Below are 21,305 nucleotides of genomic sequence, written 5' to 3'. Positions count from 1 at the left end.
AAATTTAAAAATATATTTGTCATGTGTTTAAAATGGAAATGTCCCTTTTGGCCACTTAAAATTATTATTATTATTACTATTATAAAACTTGAGAAAAAATAATGAATTTCTTGAGTAATTTCCCAAATTATATGATTTGATTTTTACAAAGACTGCAAGGTTCTCATTCACTTAATTTATTCAGCAAATATTTCTTAAGGATCTACTATGCTAAACACTCACAGTACTGGGGATTCAGTGTTGAATACAACCGACAAAATCCGCAGCCTTACTGAGCTTCGATTCAAGTGGTGGAGACAGTAATAATTATATGTAAGTGTTGTGATTAACATATTATGAAGAAAAAACAAAAAATGTAGAGAAGCTGGAGAATGAAAGGGGGTGCTATTTTGGATACAATGAACAGAAAGGGTGTCTTAGGTAGTGTGGGCTGCCCTGACAGAATTTCATGGACTGGTGGCTTAAACCGCAGACGTTTATTTCTCGCAGTTCTGGAGGCTGGAAGTCCAAGATCAGAGTGCCAGCATGGTTGGATTCTAAAAAGGACCGTTTTCCAGGGTGCAGACTACCGTTTTCTGGTTGTATCCCCACGTGGCAGAAAGAGAGTGAGAAATCTCTCTGTGGTCCCTTTTATAAGGGCACTAATTCTGTTCACCAGAGCTCTGCTCTCATGACCTAATTACCTCCTAAAATCCCCACCTCCCAATACCATCAAATTGGGGGATGGGACTTCAACATATGAAATGTGGGGGGACACAAACATTCAGTTCATTGCAAAAGAGCTCTCTGGAGAAGTGGTACTGAAGCAGGGACATTCAGAGATCTGGGAGAAAGAATGTTCTAGACAGAAGGAAAAGGACGGGAATGAGTCCTGAAGCAGGAGCCTGTGGAAATGTCTGTGGATAGGAGGGGAGGTAGGTGGGGCTGGAATGCAGTGAGCGACGGGGAGAGGCTTAGGGAATGGGGTCAACAGGTAGCCAGATCCTCTGTAGCCTTATGCCTGAGAGAGAGTCTGGATATGCTTTGGGGTATGATTTGCTGAGAGCAATTCACCTGGTTTTTGATGTAAAATGTGGAAGGAAAAGACAAGACAGGCCAAGAGTGGAAGCAGTGTGACCTTTTACCAGTCTCCTTGATGATTCAAATTTAGTTAATGTCTCAATTATACAAAAAATACTTAGTTGCTAATTACATAAAGACCATCACATAATTAAGAGGAAGGAGCAAATACCCGCTGGCCCTTGGTTTTTTTAATGCAAATGGGAGAAATTAGCTACATTCATTCATCCATGAAAAACATTTATTGAGTGAACATCACATGTCAGACACTCTGCTATGCTCTGCACTGAGAAAAAAGATGAAAAAGACCCTAATTCTAACTAACACTCAAGGAACTTAGGACAAGTATGGTAGTGGAAGAATGAAGAGGCTGGGTGCGGTGGCTCAGGCCTGTAATCCCAGCACTTTGGGAGCCTGAGGCAGGTGGATCACCTAAGGTCAGGAGTTCGAGACCAGCCTGACCAACACGGCGAAACCCTGTCTCTACTGAAAAAAAAAAAAGAAATCAGCCGGGCATGGTGACGCATACCTGTAATCCCAGCTACTTGGGAGGTTGAGGCAGGAGAATCACTTGAACCCAGGAGGCAGGGATTGCAGTGAGCCAAGATTGCACCATTGCACTCCAGGCTGGGCAACAAAGAGCAAAACTCCACCTTAAAACAAAACAAAACAAAAACCAGAAAACAAGAATGAAGATGTAGGGAGAGATCAGAGGGTGGAGTGGCTTGTCACAGAGGAGGTCTCTGAGTTGAACCTTAAAGGAGAGAAATTACACTGGAAGGAGAAGGAAGTACAGAGCACAGGCAAAGAAGCAGAGATGCACGGAGCGGCATGAGCAATTATTTGATGTTGCTGGGACCTCAGGTGCAAGAAAAAGAGCCAGTGAAGAGAAGACTAACAAGGTCGGGGGCAGAGCCAGATGAGGAGCTTGCATACCTCATGCTTTGGTGCTCTATTGGATAGTCTACAAATTATTTTCTGACTCCAGGATGATAAGAATATGTGAATCCATTTTCTTTTCTCTATCATGAGAATCACAAGGCCCTGTTTATTTTTATATCCATTCTGTCTAAATTACTTTGCTCTACAACTTTATAGCATAATCATGAGAGCCTCTTTTCTTGCATGGATGTTGCAAAGCGCATGCGGTCCTCCATGGCTTTTAAAGATGGCTTTTGTTGAATTAGCAGAACCTACCAGAGCTCCTGGAAATTGTGCCATGCACGGTGCTAAGTGGGGACATCTTCGCTCCAAGCCTTGGTGCCCTTAACATGGATTTGCAAGTTTAGAGTTAAAGTAAGTGTCAGAAGTACATGTAGTGATTACAGAGACTTTGGAGCCAATGATTTCCATAGTGGAACTAGTATCACTTCTTGACCTATTTTTTCAGAGGACTTTTGTGCAATAGTTACTTTAGAAGCACCCTCTTGAAAAGAAATCTGAAATGGACGTCAATGCCTATATTTATTTGTTCATAGCATTTCTTAGTGACCTGCTTTATGCAAGATTTCAAAGAGTTCACAACTATTAATGACTACTTAAAACTCTTAATATCCAAATTATATAAGGAACTCATACAGATCCATACCAAAAATACAAATAACTGGATTAAAAAATGGGCAAAGGACCAAGATAGACACTTCTCAAAAAAGGAAATTCAGAATGCCAATAAACATATGAAAAGGTGCTCGACATCTGTAATTATCAGGTAAATGCAAGTCAAAACCGTAATGAGATATCACTTCATACCTTTTAGGGTGACTATTATAAGGAAGATAAAAGATTAAAAATGTTGGCAAAGATGTGGAGAAAGTAGAACCCTTGTTCACTGTTGTTAGGAATATAATTTTATACAGCCATTATGAAAAAAGTAGGAAAGTTTCCCCCAAATTAAAAATGGAACATATGATCAAGCAGTCCTACAGGATAGTAAAGAGCTCTCTGCACTCCCATGTTCACTGCAGCAGTTTGCACAATAGTCAAGATATGGAAACAACCTAAATGTCCTGCAGTGAACAGATAAAGAAAACGTGATTTGGGTCAAGTGCGGTGGTTCACGCCTGTAATCCCAGCACTTTGGGAGGCTGAGGGGGGTGGATCACTTGAGGTTAGGAGTTCAAGACCAGCCTGACCAACATGGTGAAACCATGTCTCCACTAAAAATACAAAACTTAGCTGGGCATGATGGCAGGCACCTCTAATCCCAGCTACTCGGGAGGCTGAGGCAGGAGAATCACTGGAACGCAGGAGGTGGAGGTTGCAGTGAGCCGAGATTGCATCACTGCACTATAGCCTGGGCGACAGAGCCAGACTCTGTCTCAAAACAAAAAAAAGTGATTTTATACACTCACACACATACACAATGGAATATTATTCAGGTTTAAAAAAGAAGAAAATCGTGCCATTTGTGACAAGTTGGATGAAGCTAGAGGAAGTTATGCTAAGCAAAATAGTAGACAAGACGCAGAAAGAGAAATACTGCATGATCTGTCTTGTATGTAGAATCTAAACTAGTCGAACTACAGAAGTAGAAAGTAGGATGGTGGTTGCCTGGAGCAGAGAAGAGGGGAAAATGGAGTGATGTTGGTCAAAGGGTGCCAAAATGATAATTATATACAGATAATGAGTATGTTAATTAGTTGGAATGTGATAGTCATTTCACAATGTATATGCAAACATCCAGTTGTATACCTTAAATATATACTTTTTTTATATGTCATAAAAATTAAATTGTCACAAAATAAAGAATTTGAAAGACCAAAAAAATCCTGTAATTCCATGACTTTAGTGTATTTACAGAATGATTTTAGGTACATAGTTTAAAAGGTTTCACAAAATTTCATTTAAAATTTTGAGTTATTTGATTATGTATAAGTTCAACCTCTCATGGAAAGCTGAATTTATTTAACATACTGACTAGAGGCAAGAAAATAAGAAGCCAGAAGAAAAGTATTAATTCATGGGCAGAACTTGAGAATCTGCATTGAACAGCTGCACCGTAACACTTAGCCTTTTTGTTCATATGAAGTTGCCCTCTGGAATCCTCGGATATCTGTAGTTGCCTGAGGGCTCTTCAAATGTCACCAGGGCAACAACAAAGTAACACATATGAAGCAGGCCCTCTGTGGCATTCTTTATGAAAAGCATTGAATTAAATTATTGCATAACAGATCATCTGCATATGAAAGGCAGTGAACTGTTCGAGAACCCAGCTGAAAACAATGCTGAATTTGATGCCTACCTCCACTGATAACTCACTGGCACCATTAGAACTCTTGTTGTGACTCAAGGGCCCCTACTTGGCATGTGGGAAATATTAATACTGTCTCTATAAGACCACAAGGGAATTATGAGCTAAATTAGAGAGATGGTTGTGCTGCTTAGAGAAAAACTCCCATGTATCCCGTGACCCCATCCCTCTTTCCCTTTCTTGGTCAATCTTTCAAAAAGAATAATGCATTTCCCCCACTCTTGTTGAAATTGTCGTTTGCCATCATGGAGAGTCTAGAAAAACTGACAATAGTTAGCACTGATGGAGTCCTTGCTATGTTTTAGCACAGAGTCTGTGCTAAGCACTTCCCATGCATTAATTTATTCATTCTAGTGGCCCATAGGGTTAGTACTATTAACATACCCATTTTATAATAAGGACATTTCGACTCTAAAATGTTAGGTGATTCTTGGCCTGGATTCTCAAAGCTAAGGAGTAATCCGAAGTAAACATTAAAAACCACATGATCTGTTTCCAGAGCCCTCAAACTTCTGAACAGATTGGTTTAGAATAAACTACTTCATATTACAATCTCTATCACCATTATACCTGGATCCTGCTTAATCTAGAAGCCATAGATGGAAATCGTTATTGTTGGAAAAACAATTTTCACACTCAAGTATATTAATTCAAGAACCCTATGGAGAGACAGTATACAAAACACAAATGACATATGATGTTTTAGGTATGATTAAGCCAAAATAAGACAGACTTTAAAAATATACATAGACTGAAATATTTACATCCAAATGATATTAGTGGCCTACCACCCTATCTCAGCAACACTTGAAGCTCTTCTTGGGAACTGTCAACTGTTGAACTGCACAAGAAAACAAGTCTCCGCTTTGTTCGGGTTTCAATTTTGGATCCCTGAAGGTCAATCACCTTCTTATCATCAGGTTTAACCATGAAAAACTTAACTATTTTAAAGAGCAAATCCATTTTCAAAGTGCATAAATGTAGCACCTTTACCGTGTATTTGGAAGGACAGATTTCACCCTCCTTTTAAATTATATTTATTTACTTACAGTGATTTAAAAAATGTTGATTATAAAAATCACCAAAGGGACCACCACAATGGCTCATGCCTGTAATCCCAGTGCTATGGGAGGCGGAGGCCAGAGGATCCCTTGAGGCTGGGAGTTCAAGACCAACCTTGGCAACACAGCAAGACCCCATCTCTAAAAAAAAATTAAGAAATTAGCCAGTTGTAGTGGCCCGTGCCTGTAGTCCCAGCTACTTGGGAAGCTAAGGCAGAAGGATCGCTTCAGCCCAGGAGTTCAAGGCTGCAGTGAGCTACGATTGTGCCACCGCACTCCAGCCTGGGTGACAGAAAGGCCCTGTTTCCAAAAATTTAAAAAAAAAAAAAAAAAGTAAATGTAAATGTAAAATAAAAATTACCAAATATAATCATCACATACCTCTAAAGTGTACTCAGAATAGCATTTGGGAAATATTTCAAGCTGGCCACCATTTAAAAAATAAATATCGTCTCTCAAGAGAACTTATTTAATGGAGACAGAAGATATGTAGGTATTACATGTGTATTTTACATGGTAGCATTGGTTTATCATCACATTTCTAGTGTGGTGGTCTAAGATTGAAGCACTAATTGTGGATAAATATACAACTATTTCTTCGGTGCACCTTTTTTATCAAGGAAAATTAAAATAACTACAACTTTTTGAGTGCTAACCATGTGCCAGGCACACTTGTTATTGAAATTAATACATAAAACAGTCCTAGAAGGTCAGTATTATGCTCATTTCTCATAGCATACAACCACAGTTCATGCAGGTTTAGGAACTTGAACAAAGTCACATGGCTCAGCCATGTGACCATGAAGTGTCCAAGATGGAAGAACAGCATGGTTATTTCTGCTTAAAGGGGGATAGACATCTAGAACAAATTATAAGAGCACCACTTGAGTGTGGATGGATTACTAGAACTGAGGCGAGATATATTCTTCACCTAATAAATAAGATAACCTACGTGAAAGCATTTAGAAGCAGTCATTTTATTAATTCCCAAGTTTTAGTACAAAAGAATCACTTTGAGGTGTTTTTCAGTATACATAATTTGGGGTCCACCTGTCAGAAAATCAGACTGAACAGATGGGGGTCCAGGAACCTGCATTTTAAAGAACCATTTCAGGGAATTGTGAGGCTGTTGCTGTGTGAACCCCACTTTGAAAACACCGTTATATCACAGAGCAGATGCTCTGAATGCAGTTTCCTTTTTCCCCCCTCAATGTCGGAGGACAGGAAGAAACCAAAGACAATAGTTTAAAACAGGGAATTTAGTACATAGGGTATTGTGTTTCGTTTACTTTACTTTATTGACATACAATAAAAGAAAATTTCATTTCAAATTTAGCTTCTTACCTTGATGGCCTCTGTAAAACTCTAGTGTACAAAAATGGTGTTTAACTAAGTGAAAAGAGCTCTGGCAGAACTCTCTGGCCGATAAATCTCTTTAGGGCTTTCCTAGCATAGGGAGTGGGTGAGGAAGGCCAGGTGGGGAAGAGGGGATTTCCTGTTTATTTGTGTTACCTATTTAAAATGATTCTCGACATCCTGTGATTTTTACAGTTGTTCTGAAAGGAAGCGCTGGTTTGTAACTCCATTGAAGTGCAGTGCTTGTGTTTCTGGAGGAGAGAGAGAGGGAGATGGGGATAAATCACCTTTGCACGTTTCACCGGTTGATGAATTATATATTCTTTCAGCTTCATTTTTCTGCTTTTTTGTTTTTGTTTTTGTTTTTGAAACGGAGTCTCACTCTGTCGCCCAGTCTGGAGTGCAGTGGCCGGATCTCAGCTCACTGCAAGCTCCGCCTCCCGGGTTCACGCCATTCTCCTGCCTCAGCCTCCCCAGTAGCTGGGACTACAGGCGCCCGCCACCACGCCAGGCTAATTTTTTTGTGGGTTTCACCGTGTTAGCCAGGATGGTTTCGAACTCCTGACCTCGTGATCCACCCGCCTTGGCGTCCCAAAGTGCTGGGATTACAGGCGTGAGCCACCGCGCCCGGCCACTTTTCTGCTTCTTAGTAACAGAGACAATGTTGGGCTTCACAGGACTCGAGATGACTTTCTAAGGTGATTTGGGGATGCAGTGTATGCATTTTTTAACTCTTTTTTAAAAAAAGTCTTTTCTTCGCCTTTGGAGTGAAACATTTGGATCGTTTTATTCAGCCTATAATAGGACCAAGGGAAGGAGATTTAAAAAATTCTTTAAAGTGCCTGAGATAAAAAGGTTTTGTGAAGAAAAGGACTCAAAATCCTAGGTTATACCAGTACTTCATGTTCATTTTGAATTTTCTTTATTCATTTTTTTTCCTCTCTGTGTATAGAATAATCAGGAGGTATTGGTGGGCAGAACTGTTGGTTGATAACAGGAAGCAGAGTATCTGAGAAAGGCCCTCATCCTGTTTCCTTTTGGAGCTAGTGAGGCCTCACATACCGGCCATTTTAAGATTTGATGAAGGCTAGAGAAGAGTTAAACTGAACCTTCACTTACTCAGCATCAGTAGGAAGTAGTGTTGGCTACACTAAAAGCACCATTGTGCCAGTGAGGTTTTGGGGGGAAAATGACAAGCTGCCTGTGATACGCAAGCAAACTGTGGCAAACTTTTTGATGTGTAGGTTCTGAAGCTTTTCAGTTTACTTCCTCAAAAGATGTATATACAGATATGCACACATGCCCAATATAGCATATGTACTTTTGATATACATGAAAGAGAAAAGATGAGTGGCAGTAAAATAGAGACTCCAGGGTTTGTAAACACAGGGCAATAGAAATGACATTTCCGGTATAGTCTGGAGGAGCAGCACCCATTTTCAGAAAGGAAGATGTTAGGAATAAACTTGACAAGGATGTAGAAGACCAACGTATCACAATCAATCTGCAGGCATTTGTTACGGCCTTCCGTGTGCTCAGAAAACACATGCAGTCTTTTATAGATGAGGAAAGCAGAGTTTTCTTGATTTGGGATAATCTAAATACTGTAGTCCTTCAAAACCATAAAAATTCTAAACATTGAAGATAACCTCTCTTCATTAACATTGAGTGAAAAACAGAAAGCAATGAAGTCCATGGGGGGATACAAAAGACATGAAACACTAAACACACCTTACCCTGAATAATTTACAGGAATATTTCAAATTGTTTTTTAAAATAGAAAAGCAGTCATAACTACCTTGACTTTGAAGCTCAAGCTCTAATTTTCTATTTGACATCCGCTGTTGGTTTTGTGTGATAGAGTTGGGTCATAAAGATACACATTTGCAAAATCCATTTAGAACTTTTAATTCTGGATAAAATAAATCCAGTTTCTAAGTTCAGTATCAGCCCTCACTCCTCGCATACGGAGCTTTTGTTATGTAGGACTTGAGGAATGCCTCAGCTGGGGAAATGCCAGTTAATAGATTCAGACAGATGGATTTTGATGAGAGTCTGCACCGTTCACACCCCTTAGCAAATGTTTTCGAATATTCTCAAGTAACACGCTTAACTTGAAAACAAATATGGATTTGCTTACTTTAGAGTCAATAGTAATTATTATTATGAGTAGTGTATAAAAATATCTGCTCTGTTTTTGCATCTTAGAGTGCTAAATTTATATGTCACATTATAACTTTAGACCTTTTACTCCCTTCTACATACAGAGAAAACATACTTTGAATTTAAAACCGGGCTTTGGCAGAAAATTATTTCAGCTGTTGCAGAATATTGCACTTTTTTTCTTAACCTCTCCCTGCCCAAAGTCAGAGTGATCATCGGCTGCGGAAATAGCCTTATGAAATCCCCAAGAGGAATGCAAGGTCCTGATGAGGTCTTTCGTTTTTTTTTTTTTTTTTCATTTGTTTGTTTCCCTCAGCAGAGACTGTGAAACCAGACTAAAAGGGAATAACACCAGAATAGAAATTAGACGGGACCAAGGAGCAAGATGGCGTCTCTTACCTGAGCCATTTTGTGGAGCCCAGTGGTCTTTGATGAGTCTGATGCGTATTTCTGGCTATGTTTTTTTTTTTTTTTTTTTTGCCAGAATCCATTTTCTTCTGGCATTAAGTTAATTGAACGCCAGAGAATCAAGTTTAAAGTATAGGAAAATGGGAAAGCAGAAGATCAGAGATAGTGCTTTGTTTGTTTAAGGTAGTAAAATGAGAGCATAAGTACCATATATGTACTGTTACACTGAGTGTCTTTTCTGGGCAAGGCACTTTGCTGGGTGCTGGGAATTCAGCTGAAAATCAACTCACATAAAACTTGCCTGCCGTCTAGGGGGTAGATCACACTTGTGCGACAAATTGCCCATGTAATTATTTAATTACAGTTGTAGGAAGGGCTGAGTGGGAAAAGGGTGCAATCAGAGTATAGCAGGGAGGCTAACAGCATCTGTAGGTTAGAGAATGCTTCCCTGAGGAATAGCGTTTGAGCTGAGTTCTGGAGGGTAGTGTAAATTCCGTGGGAGAAAGGGTTAGGAAGGGCGTACAAGGCAGTGGGAACAGCATATGCAAAGGCTCAGAATCAGGCAAGTACTTGGGCCGGAGCAGGGATTGGAGGCATCTGATATGGCTGGAGTTCGGAGAATCCGTGGGAGCCAGGCTGGCAGGCACTGTTAACACAGTGTGACGCAACCCTGGTAGGGGCCTCATCACATTACATCCTGTGCTGCCCAACATGGTGGCTCTGGTTGGTGCTACTCATTTTCTGGCCGGAGGAAAAAATATTGGGACATCAAATTTCTTCTCTTATTCTGTTACAGTTCTTACCTGGGTCTCTATCTCCATGTCTAGATGTCTATAAAAAAGAAGAAAAAAATGTTTTTAAAAATTTCTCCTAAGAAAATTGTACTACTGCTTGTTCATAATGCCCTGCCAATTTTAATTAATTCAGCATCCACAGGGACATTGTTTAGGTTGTATATCTTTCAAAAACTGGAATATTAGTTTAAATTAGTAGAAAGGAGAACTAGATTGCATGATTGTAGCAAATACCGACTTAGGTTTTTAAAGATAGCAGTCTCTTCTTTTTAACTTCTGAAGCCTTGGCTTATCAAGAGAAAAATAAATTTTCACTGTGTACCAAAATAGAAGGCTTTCCAGATCCTATTTCTGAATAGCTGAATAATGCGTCTGCAGCTTTTTACGTCACATCTGCGCGTGCGACAGCTGTTAGGTCATTCCTGCAACTCCAGCATTTGTTCGTATTTTCAGATGTTCAACATTTTTATGAGCAGATGTAAGATTTTAAGTTTCATTTGGAGAAAACATGCCTTTCCTACTTGCAAAATATAATTTCTGGTTCATTTGTTAGGAAATGAAAATATCAGATACATTTTTTAATGTACTTACGCTGGATTTAACTTCTCAGCTAAACTGCGTGGAGAACGGTACAAACAACAGTGAAAACAGAGAGCTCCTTGAGCCTGTAGGACAAGATTTACTGATCACATTGTTTGGAAGGCTCATGTTACTAAGACTTTGGGCTGTTTATTTGTACATCGTGTACATTCTGAGGAAATACAAGTCATTCTTGTTGATTGTCATCATCAGATTTGAAAAGTTATATAAGTGAAGGTATTAGATACAAGGGTGAGTTGTTACAGTATATAACATTGGTAAATGGAATCGATTTGGAAATGAGCTATAATACTTGTTAGCAGTTACATATATGCGAATCTCAACACTGTGATTAATGAGCTGTGAATTGATAGTATCTGCTGAACACTGCTTTATTCAGAACATTGTTTCACTCACAAGTCATAGCAGAAGAATTCAAAAAAATTAGAGGACACAGACTTTTCTTTGTATTAAATAGTAGTTTAGCCTGATGCACAGATTATGCATTCTTGATAACACTGAAAAAGTAACAAAATTTTCCAAAAATTGTGAACGAATGCTCTACAAACTGAGTATATAAGTTCTGAAAGAATAGAGAAAAAACAAACTCCTATGAGCAAGGATCACTTACAGAACTCTTCTCAGAGGAGATGAATTTGGGCTTGGGTGGAGAGAGAAATAAGCAATGTGGATTGATGTTCAGCAGTGAGGTCCAGAGAGCAGGAAAGCCAAGTTCTTTGTTGCTACCACCTCCTAGCTGTGTGGCTTTAGGCAAGATACTTCACCACTCGACTTCCGTTATCTCATCTGTAAAATGGAGCTAATAATCATTTTTGAATGAGTATTAAATAAGATAATATATGTAAGAGAACAGTGATGGCACAGAGTCAGTGCTTAAAATGTTGACTTTTATTTATCATTATTATTATTATTATTATTTTCTGAGACAGAGTCTCTCTCTGTTGCTCAGGCTGGAGTGCAGCGGTGTGATCCCGGCTCACTGCAACCTCCGTCTCCCAGGTTCAAGCGATTCTCGTGCCTCAGCCTTCTGAGTAGCTGGGATTACAGGTGCCCACCACCATGTCTGGCTAATTTTTGTATTTTCAATAGAAATGGGGTTTCACCATGTTAGCCAGGCAGGTCTCAAACTCCTGACCTCAGGCGATCTGCTGGCCTCCGGGTTACCTCAGGTGAGCCACCACACCTGGCCTATTTATTATTATTATTCATTAATAGAAATTACAGAAATCAGGGTTATTAGGTAGAGGGAATGCTGTCTACAAAAGAACAAAGGGGACGACAAATCTGTCTCAGAAATATTCAGTCAGTTTTAAGCAACAGTAATGTTATTTCTAGCAAATACAATACATTCAATGTTATTTTAAACACAATATTGAATGACCTCCATAAAGTTGACTGTGTGACTTTTAATAGTCTCTGGAATCTAGAAATTATTTATATACATCCAGAACTCATGGCTAACCTTCAGTGATATGTTTATAGTGAAAGAACGAGCTTGTGTTTACTTGCATAGAGGAGGGAGAGTGTGACAACTTCTACTGAAAATGTGTCAATACAGTTTTCCATTTAGAATGGTACATATGGGAAATTGATTTTCTTTTGTTTTCTAGAAATGGGGTCTCCCTGTGTTGCCCAGGCTGGTCTCAGATTCCTGGCCTCAAGCAGTCCTCCCCCGTCAGTCTCCAGTGTAGCTGGGAGTACCAGTGCAAGACACCATACCTGGCCAATAATTTTTTATTCATTTAAAAAATATCTGTGGGTGGAAATGTGATTTAGAGAAATATACATAAAGTAGATAATCTAAGCATATTTTGAAAATTCGAGGTTCTGAAAAAATCATCTGAGTACACCTGAGAGGAGGACTGAAAACACAGGGGTCATCTTCAGAAGAATTTCAAATGCCATTTTCCATGCTAGTTAGCTAGCTAGCTAATCCCTCCACATAATGCATACTACATAGCTAATCCCATCAAATTTCCAAGCCATTTTCTCATGCTAGTTAGCTAATCCCTCCACGTACTACTCCTAGAGACCCTGCAGTGCCTGGATGTCAACACAGTCCCCTGGAATCCTGGAGTGTGGTCTCTGGGAAGGAAGAAAAGAGCACTGGAGTTTGAGCTGGACAGCCCTCAGCTCCTGGCTCAAGTCACTCCATAGTTCCAACTCTGTGTTCTCCTGTAAAATAGCTACCTTTAGGCTTTCTGTAAGGACCAGGAGAAATAACATTTGCAAAAGTGACAAAACACAATGTCTGCAATCTAGACATTCATTCTAGCAGTAGCCAAAGGCTGTGATCACCGTTGCTTTCTTTTCATCCTTTATGAGTGTACTCTATAATTAGTGCTTTCAATATACAAGCTCACTTAACGTTTACAACAGTAGGCAATCCTATTATCCAGTTTTACAGAGGAGGATGTTGAGATGGAGTGAGGTGAAATAACTTGTCTAAGAGCAGGCATTTAGCAAGCAGCCAAGCAGGGCTTGAACTTGGATGGTATGGTTCCATATCACGCTATAGAGCCTCATCTGTATCCAAAATACAGCAAGGAGTATACAAATATGCATCTGATTCCTTTTAGGGTTTTGTCCAAGTATTAAGTTCTTGTCCAGGCTTATAAATATTGAGCTATGAAACTAAAGGGGCCTTAGAGATCATATACGAGTCCAACTCCTTATTTTGCAAGTCCTCACGAAGGGCTGGACAGGATAAATGATTGACCCACACTAAGACAGAGATCTTGGTAACAGGGATGTGGCAGGTCTCTTGATTCAGTGCTTGTCCCATTCCACTGTGTAACTTCTCTAGCTTTACAGGAGATAATTTAACTTATTGTTAAAATCACATTCATTTTTAAACAATTTAGATAAAATTCACCCTCATAAAATGCACACTTCAGTGGTTTTTAGTATATTCACAGATTTGTGCAACCATCATCACTATCTAATTCCAGAATATTTTTATCACCACAAAAAGCAACCCATGCCTATTAGCAATTACACTCTATTTCCCCTCCCTCCAACGCTTAGCAACTTTTTGTCTCTGTGAATTCATCTCTTCTGCACATTTCATGTATATAGAATCATAAAATAGGTGGCCTTTTGTGTCTGGCATCTTTCACTTAGCATGTTTTCAAGGTCCATCCATACTGTAACATGCATCAGTACTTCATTCCTTTTTATTACTGAATGATATTCCATTGTATGGATATGCTACATTTTATCTGTTTATCAGTAGATGGACATTTGGGTTGTCTCCACATTTTAGCTATGATTAATAATGCTGCTGTGAGCATTCACATACAATTTTTCTATAAACATATGTTTTAATTTTCTTGGGTATAGATCTATGAGTGGGATTGCTTGGTCATTGGTAACTCTATGTCTAACTTCTTGAGGAACTGCCAAATTGTTTTCCAAAGTGGTTGCACCATTTTACATTCCTGCCAGCAACAGGTTCAAATTTCTCTACTCCTAATCAACACTTGTTATTGTCCAACTTTTTTATTGTAATTATCCTAGTGGTTGTGAAATGGTATCTCATCGTGGTTTTGACTTGCATACGCTTAATGACTAATGATATTGAACATCTTTTCATGTGCATTTGTATATCTTCTTTGGGAAGATGTATATTCAAATCCTCCGACCTTTCTTAATTTTTCTTGCCTTTTCGTCATTGATTTGTAAGAGTTCTTTTTATTTCTGGATATTAGACTCTTATCAGATACATGGTTTGCAAGTATTTTTTCCCATTCTGTGGGTTGTCTCTTTGGTTTCTTGATAGTGTTCTTTAAAGTTCAAGTTTTTAATTTTAATGAATTCCAATTAATCTATTTTTTCTTTGATTGCTTATTGCTTTACATGTCATTTCTAAAAAATGACATCTAATCTAAGGTCGTGAATGTTGTCTTCTAAGAGCTTTATAGTTTTAACTCTTACACTTAGGGCTTTGATTCATTTTGAGTTAATTTGTGTATATGGTATAAGGTAGGGGTTTAACTTCATTCTTTTGCATGTGGATATCTAATTGCCCCAAAACCATTTGCTGAAAAGACTATTCTTTCTTCATTGAATTTTCTTGGTATCCTATTGACACATTCATTCTTACACTTAGGGCTTTGATTCATTTTGAGTTAATTTGTGTATATGGTGTAAGGTAGGGCTTTAACTTCATTCTTTTGCATGTGGATATCTAATTGCCCCAAAACCATTTGCTGAAAAGACTATTCTTTCTTCCCTGAATTTTCTTGGTATCCTGTTGACACATTCATTCTTACATTAAAATAAATACCTATTCTCTGTGAGTCAGAATGAGTGAGTCAATTGTAAGTTTGTTGTATTGCTTTTAAAATGGAGTGGATCATAAAAATGTCTCAGTTGTTTCATCTATAAACTGAGGATGATACTACTTTTTAGTAAGATCATTTAAGGTGTAAAATATCTTGCTGAAGGCAGAAGGCTAGATCATATTACCTCCCAAAAGACTGGACACTAGCCTTAATTGTAAACCTCTAATTGATGCCAATGTGGTTGAAAGCCTTTTGAGTCTGACCAACATAGATCCAAATCTTAACTCCATTACTTACTAATTGCATGACATTGAGCAAGTTAGTTCTTTACTTGGGAATTGGTTTATTGTGAGGATTGAATAGGATAATGTATAAAAATATTTAACAAAATCACTCCAGTTTATTCATTCATTTATCCATCCATCCATCCATCCATCCATTCTGGAAGATCTTGTTGAGTGCTTATAAAATGCTAAAATAAATTAAATAGACAAAGTCCCTGCTCTCATAGGGTTTACTTTGTACTGGGGACACAGACAATAAGCAAATAAATCAATAAATATATAATATATTGTCAAGTAGAGATAAGTATATGAGAAGAAAAATCAAGCAGATTTTACAAAATAGAAAGTGAATGTAGGGTTTTTATAGATAAGATATTGAGGAAGACTTCTCAAGGATGGTGATATTTGAGGAGAGATCTAGATGAAAGGAGGTAATTAGCCTCTTAGATGAGGGGGATGAGTGTTCCAGACAAAGAGAATGTGGAAAATTGACAGTAGAGGGCAAGAATGAAAGCAGGGATGATGCAGTAGTCAGTAGGTGAGAGAATAGTGCTTGAAACAGGAAGTAATGAGACATGGTCTGATTGGAGTGCATTGGAAGGGAAGACCATCAGGTGTTGTTTGTAGGATGCTTCATTGTTGGATGACTCTTCAAGATTTAGTTTAAGAAACTGGGTGAATGAAGACGCTATTCAATGAGTTGGAGAAGGCTGGGGAAGACCATGTTGGATTGGATGGGCACAGAGTTCTCTTCAGGACATATTAGAGATTCAGGCAGAGATCACAAGTCACTAAGATACAAGTCTGGAGTTCAGATGACAGATGGGATTTTTAGAATCATCAGGATATATTTAGTGTTTAAAGTCAGGAATGGGTGAGATTGCCTAGTAAATGAGTGTATACAGAGAAGAGGGGAGGACAAGGAATGAGCCCTGAGGCACCACCACCTCAGAGGTCAGCAAGGGAAGAATGTCTCAATGGAGACTGAGGTGGCAGGAAAATCAGGAAAGCCTGATGTCCCAGAAGACAACTGAAGACAAAATTTCAGGAAGGAGAGACTGATCACAAGTGTCAAAAACTTCTGAGATGTCAAGAAAGAAAAGGGCCAAGAAATTATCATGAGTTTGTCAAGACAGATGTCACTGGCACCCTTGATGAATGTGGTTGCACAGGAGTGGTGGGGACAAAGGCCTGATGGATGTGGTTCAGGATAGAGAGGGAGATGAAGAAATGAATGCAGTGGATAAGTCCTAGCAAGGTGCTGTAGTACATGCTCAAGAAATATCATTAAAGCATATAATTGGAGATCTAATTCAGAGGCAGCACAATAGCTTGGAAAGAGCACAAACTTTGAGTTCAGCTCCCAGCAATATCACCTACTTGCTGTGTGACCACAGGCAGATCACTTCCTGGGTCTCTGGGCTTTATTTTCCCACATTTATAAAATAGAGATTATAATACCAATCACACAACATTGCCATGAAGATTAGAGATAACGAATAACCCGTCCTGGGACAGCTTCTGGCATGTGACAGTCACACTACAAAGTGGAAATCTTATATTACTAATTTTATTTATTTACCAATCAGAACCAAGAGTACTTATTTCTACGTTGCTTATAATAGACCAATCCATAGGCTTGGTAACCAGATGACTGGGAATACTTCACAAAACAGGAGGAGTCATTTCTGTGTTTTGAAGGCTGAATGGAAGCTTTCTCGGTAAAGAAGAGGTGAAGGCATATTTCTGATAGGGGAAACCACGTGTGAGAGATAGCAGGTGTGTCAGAAGGCTGCCTGAAGGCAACTAGAGAAGATTAGGTTGGAGAGGAAGGCAGAAGGTAGAGTGTGAAGACCCTTATAAACCATGCTAAAGTAAATGTGATCTTTATATAATCTTTAAAAGATAAATTGTACATCACGACAGTAATTTCCATTTTATTACCAGAACTCAATGCTTCCATAGATCTGAGTTTTAGAGCAGCCACACTTACCAGCTGGAAGAACCACTTGGTAAGTAGAATGCATGACGACACAATAACCCCTGTGTGCACCTTAAAGATAAATTTACAGTTGCTCCCAAAATGCTGGTTCCTGGATAGCAGTCAGATAAAACTCATGATTACACAGGAAAAAAATATGGTGTAGGATTTCCAACAGACATTTTTGTTTATTGTGAGATTTTGACCTTTTTACTTTTTGATGTTTAAAATGTCATTTGTTTTAATGAAATGACGGTGGTGATGTTGAATGCTTTGACCTAGCAAAATTAAAAGGTAGTTAAACTCTAGTGTTACTCTTGAACTTTCTTTTGAAATTATTTTCATCGGTAAAATCCTAAAGTCTGGGATCTTCTGTCTTAAGGTACGTGAAACCTGATGTCTGTAAATATGGGTTCACTCAATGAAGAAGGCGTCACAAAGAGTTTCTATTTACCATTGCTGTCAGTGGGTACTAACTCTGCCAATTAAGGATCTTAAGGGTCTTCTCACTCTGGAGGCAGCCATTCAAATGTCCCTAAAGAAAGTTTTTATATATGCACAAAAATGTAAGGTCTGGTATATGTAAGTAAATTCACAGCTGTGCTCTTTAATTTTGAATCCCAACCTCTGTTGAAGGAGATTGACCAGATGCTCAGATCAGAGCATGCTGAATATTCCTGCTAATCTTTCTCTCTTCAGTAGAAGGATTTGATGAATTTGATGAAGTGGAAAAGTGAGATTTTGCCAGGAGCTTTCATGTGCGAAATCAAATTTCTGTAGTTTTTACTTCACATTTGTTCTACAAAGACAGGTATCTGAGGGGAACTCTGTTTTAATGAGAGTAAACTCATTTTAGTTTACATCACTGAAGATGAGCATCTGTCTGCCCCTTGACAAAATATTTTGGAAAGTGTTTTCTGTTGTTTCTCTCCAAGGATGTTACAGAGGTCACACGTCATCCGGATCTTACATACATTATAACTTTCAACGAAAAAGTGCACACTTCCTAACTTTAAAAAAAAAAAGTGTTTGTGTGTCATTTGTTTTGGCTTTGTCTCATTCTATAACCTAAATAATTCTTAGTCAACCACATATACTCTCCATAGATTGTATTACCAGGTACAGAGATTAGGAAATACATCACTTCCAGTCTTAAGAACTTGATTGCTAGGTATTAAATAGGTGGAATAAAGCACCAATGCAAGCTAGTACTGGGGAAGGGACCCAGCTGTGGTGTTCTAACAGACATGGGTTTGAATTCTGGCTCTACCACTTAGTTTTCTGGTCTTTTCTTTGTCTGTAGCATAGGGATAAATACTAACACTGATCTCATTAGGTTCTCGGTTGTATTATTGATTGTTATAAGAATTAAATGAGACATTGGTTTAATTCACTTATCAAATATTTATGAAATGTCTGTTATATGCATAAACAAAAAAACAAAGAGCCTAGAATATGGTATTTAATCGCAGTTGCAATTATTTTGGCTTTTCTTCCATGTCTTGATTCAGATAACTGGCCTTCTGCTATAATCCCTTATGCCAAAGTCCTTATCTTGATAACACATCTAAGCATTTCTCCACTGCCCATGACATTCCTACCACCGTGGCTGTAGTCCTGCTCCAAATCACTATTGGTGTCCAGGAGTAACTGTTGACTCTTGCCTGCTTTGTCTGTTGCCCTTGAGTTAGCCAGCACTGGGTTTTGCCCGCTGTGGAGTTTCTCTGGTGCCACTATCTATGCTGGACTTTGGGTACCTATCCAGCAGCTTGGGCTTGGCCTGACATCTACCATACTTAGATTTGTTCTTATCTCATTCCTTGGAGAGGGGTCTCTCTCCAGGTGCCGGTCCTTACCGGTATTCCTCCTAATGTCACAGTTAACTACACCACATCTAACTCTAAGGATTCACGCACTGATGGCAGGGCTGACTTACTGATGGCAGTTACAGAAGGCATATGACCACAGCCACGTGCATGATGGAGATACATGGAAAAGGATGAAACTACCTAACTATCATATCAAAAATATAATTACAGAAAAGATGGGAGATTGGCCCAAAGAAGGTCAGAGAGTATTTTAAGGGAATGCATTGTGGTATCTGTAAATGCGTGGGAAAAGACGATGATGAGTTGTTTTGCTAGGCAAAAGTAAGAGGTTTCAAAAAAGGTCAGGTAGCTACGAAGTCAGTCAACTAAGGAGAGTTTAATGATTGCCCTAGAGTGAGAAGACTTGGATTAGTGTATTGGCTCTGCTACTTATTATCATTATGATCTTGGTCATTTCTAGTCTCTCAATATCAGTTTTATTACTCATACAATAGAGTGAAGGAGTGGAATTGTGCTATATGCAGCTGAAAAACATCAGCGTGGGGTTCTGTGGGAGCCAACAAATTAGAGAAGGTGGAATTCAGACAAGTGGATTGTGGAATGCTCTCCAGAAAAGAGGATTCTCAAGAGAATGTTTAAATCTAAGTAGAAATTCACCAGAGAATGGAGAAAAGGGAAGATGCCCTGGGAAGGGTCAGCATCATATGCGAACTTTCAGGCATGAAAGATTAGCAAGTTGGAAGAGAAAGAACTAGGACCATGGATCCCAAATCAGGGTGTCTGAAGGACATACAAATGGGAATATTCAGTGGGATTGCTGGCTTCTGTTTATTGAGTTCCTGTTAATTTTTAATTAATAAAGCAAGCATTTATTCATGCTACATTGTAATAAAAATTTCCCCTTGGATAACACATTTTCTTCATTCCAAACACCCTGTTTACTAAAAGCAGATATCTACAGCAATGCACTCATGATAAATTTTTTTAAAATTCCCACCAGTAATACTTTAAATAATATTTACTTTTACTGGGTGCTTATACCATTTCTATTTGTGTGTGTCCCCGACAATCTACAGTGTTTCATATCCAATACCAAAATTGGCCATTTTCTGAAGGGATTAAAAGCAAATTATGAGCTTGGATTCAGAACTTCAGTTCCACTAACTAGGATCTAAATGTTTTGGAACTCATCACAGTTGGCTTAGAATTGTTATTACCTAGCAAGAATGTTATCACTTAGGAAAAGACTTCAAGTAGAACCCTGGAAAATCTGGCTCAACAAATGGACCCCGCTTCATGGAATTTTTGTTGTTTATTATTACAAATTTTGTTGTTGCTTTGATCTGAATAAGATGTTCTGAAATAAAATTTGTCTCTGTGTCCAACAACAGGTCCTGGCAGACTCAATCAGCAGAATTTCTGTTTGTTTTGATTTGCAGAAGAAAGCCGTGTTGCCACATGTCTACTCAAATAAATTAACACCACCATCTACACTGACTCATTTAGAAGGAGCAAGTCCACAAAGCAAAAATTATAACATATATTAGAAAGTATTCATGCCAAACACATTGAGAATGAACAAATGTCTCCTTTTTCTCCTTGTTTTAATGATACCATCTTTTGACTTTTACCTGCATCCCGAGTCAAGCACAAATGTGGAAATGCAGAGTCATGCAAAATGAGAGGATGGGGTGGTGAGGGCAGAAAAGGCAGGAGAAAAGGGGAGGAGCAGGAAAGGCATGCCTTAGTTTCTCTAGATAGGAATATAGGCGCAAAACACCCCTGACAAGGGAATTTCAACTTGAAAGACTATCTTCCCCAGCTAGGTGGCATCTAGAACCCAGGATTGCCATTCAGAGAAAAGGAAAAAGAAAAAAAGAGGAACAGGAACATAACGTTTTGTCCCTAGGACACGATGACTTGTTTCTCTTTAATAAATGCATGGGTTTAAATATGGAACCTTTTGTTTTATAGTCAAAGCCATTGAAACCCTAAGATAAACAGTAAAAATGTTTGTTGATTACATGTTATTGCAGTTTTTATGTATATTGTGTAAAACAAAACATGGATATTTCATGAAATGCTTCAAGCACAACTTTCTAAGAAAAAACAACCATTTGTTCTGACACAAACTGCATATCCGATAGGAGACAAATCCTGTAGCATTATTTTTTTTTTCTTACAGAAACAGCATTAAGTGTGTTTCAGGAATTGAAAGAATTACACTTCTTTTC

General features: G+C 38.6%; 1 protein-coding gene across 3 annotated transcripts in view; it reads left to right on the top strand.

The window, feature by feature from the left end:
* STARD13 (StAR related lipid transfer domain containing 13) overlaps nt 1-21,305 on the top strand; it is a 553,194-nt gene that overhangs the window by 315,541 nt on the left and 216,348 nt on the right. The window lies entirely within an intron of this gene.

The sequence above is a fragment of the Papio anubis genome, chromosome 15 (genome assembly GCF_008728515.1).
Source record: "Papio anubis isolate 15944 chromosome 15, Panubis1.0, whole genome shotgun sequence".
Classification (NCBI taxonomy): Eukaryota; Metazoa; Chordata; class Mammalia; order Primates; family Cercopithecidae; genus Papio; species Papio anubis.
The sequence above is the reverse complement of the archived record's forward strand: the minus strand, read 5'-3'. Positions and strand labels throughout refer to the sequence as shown.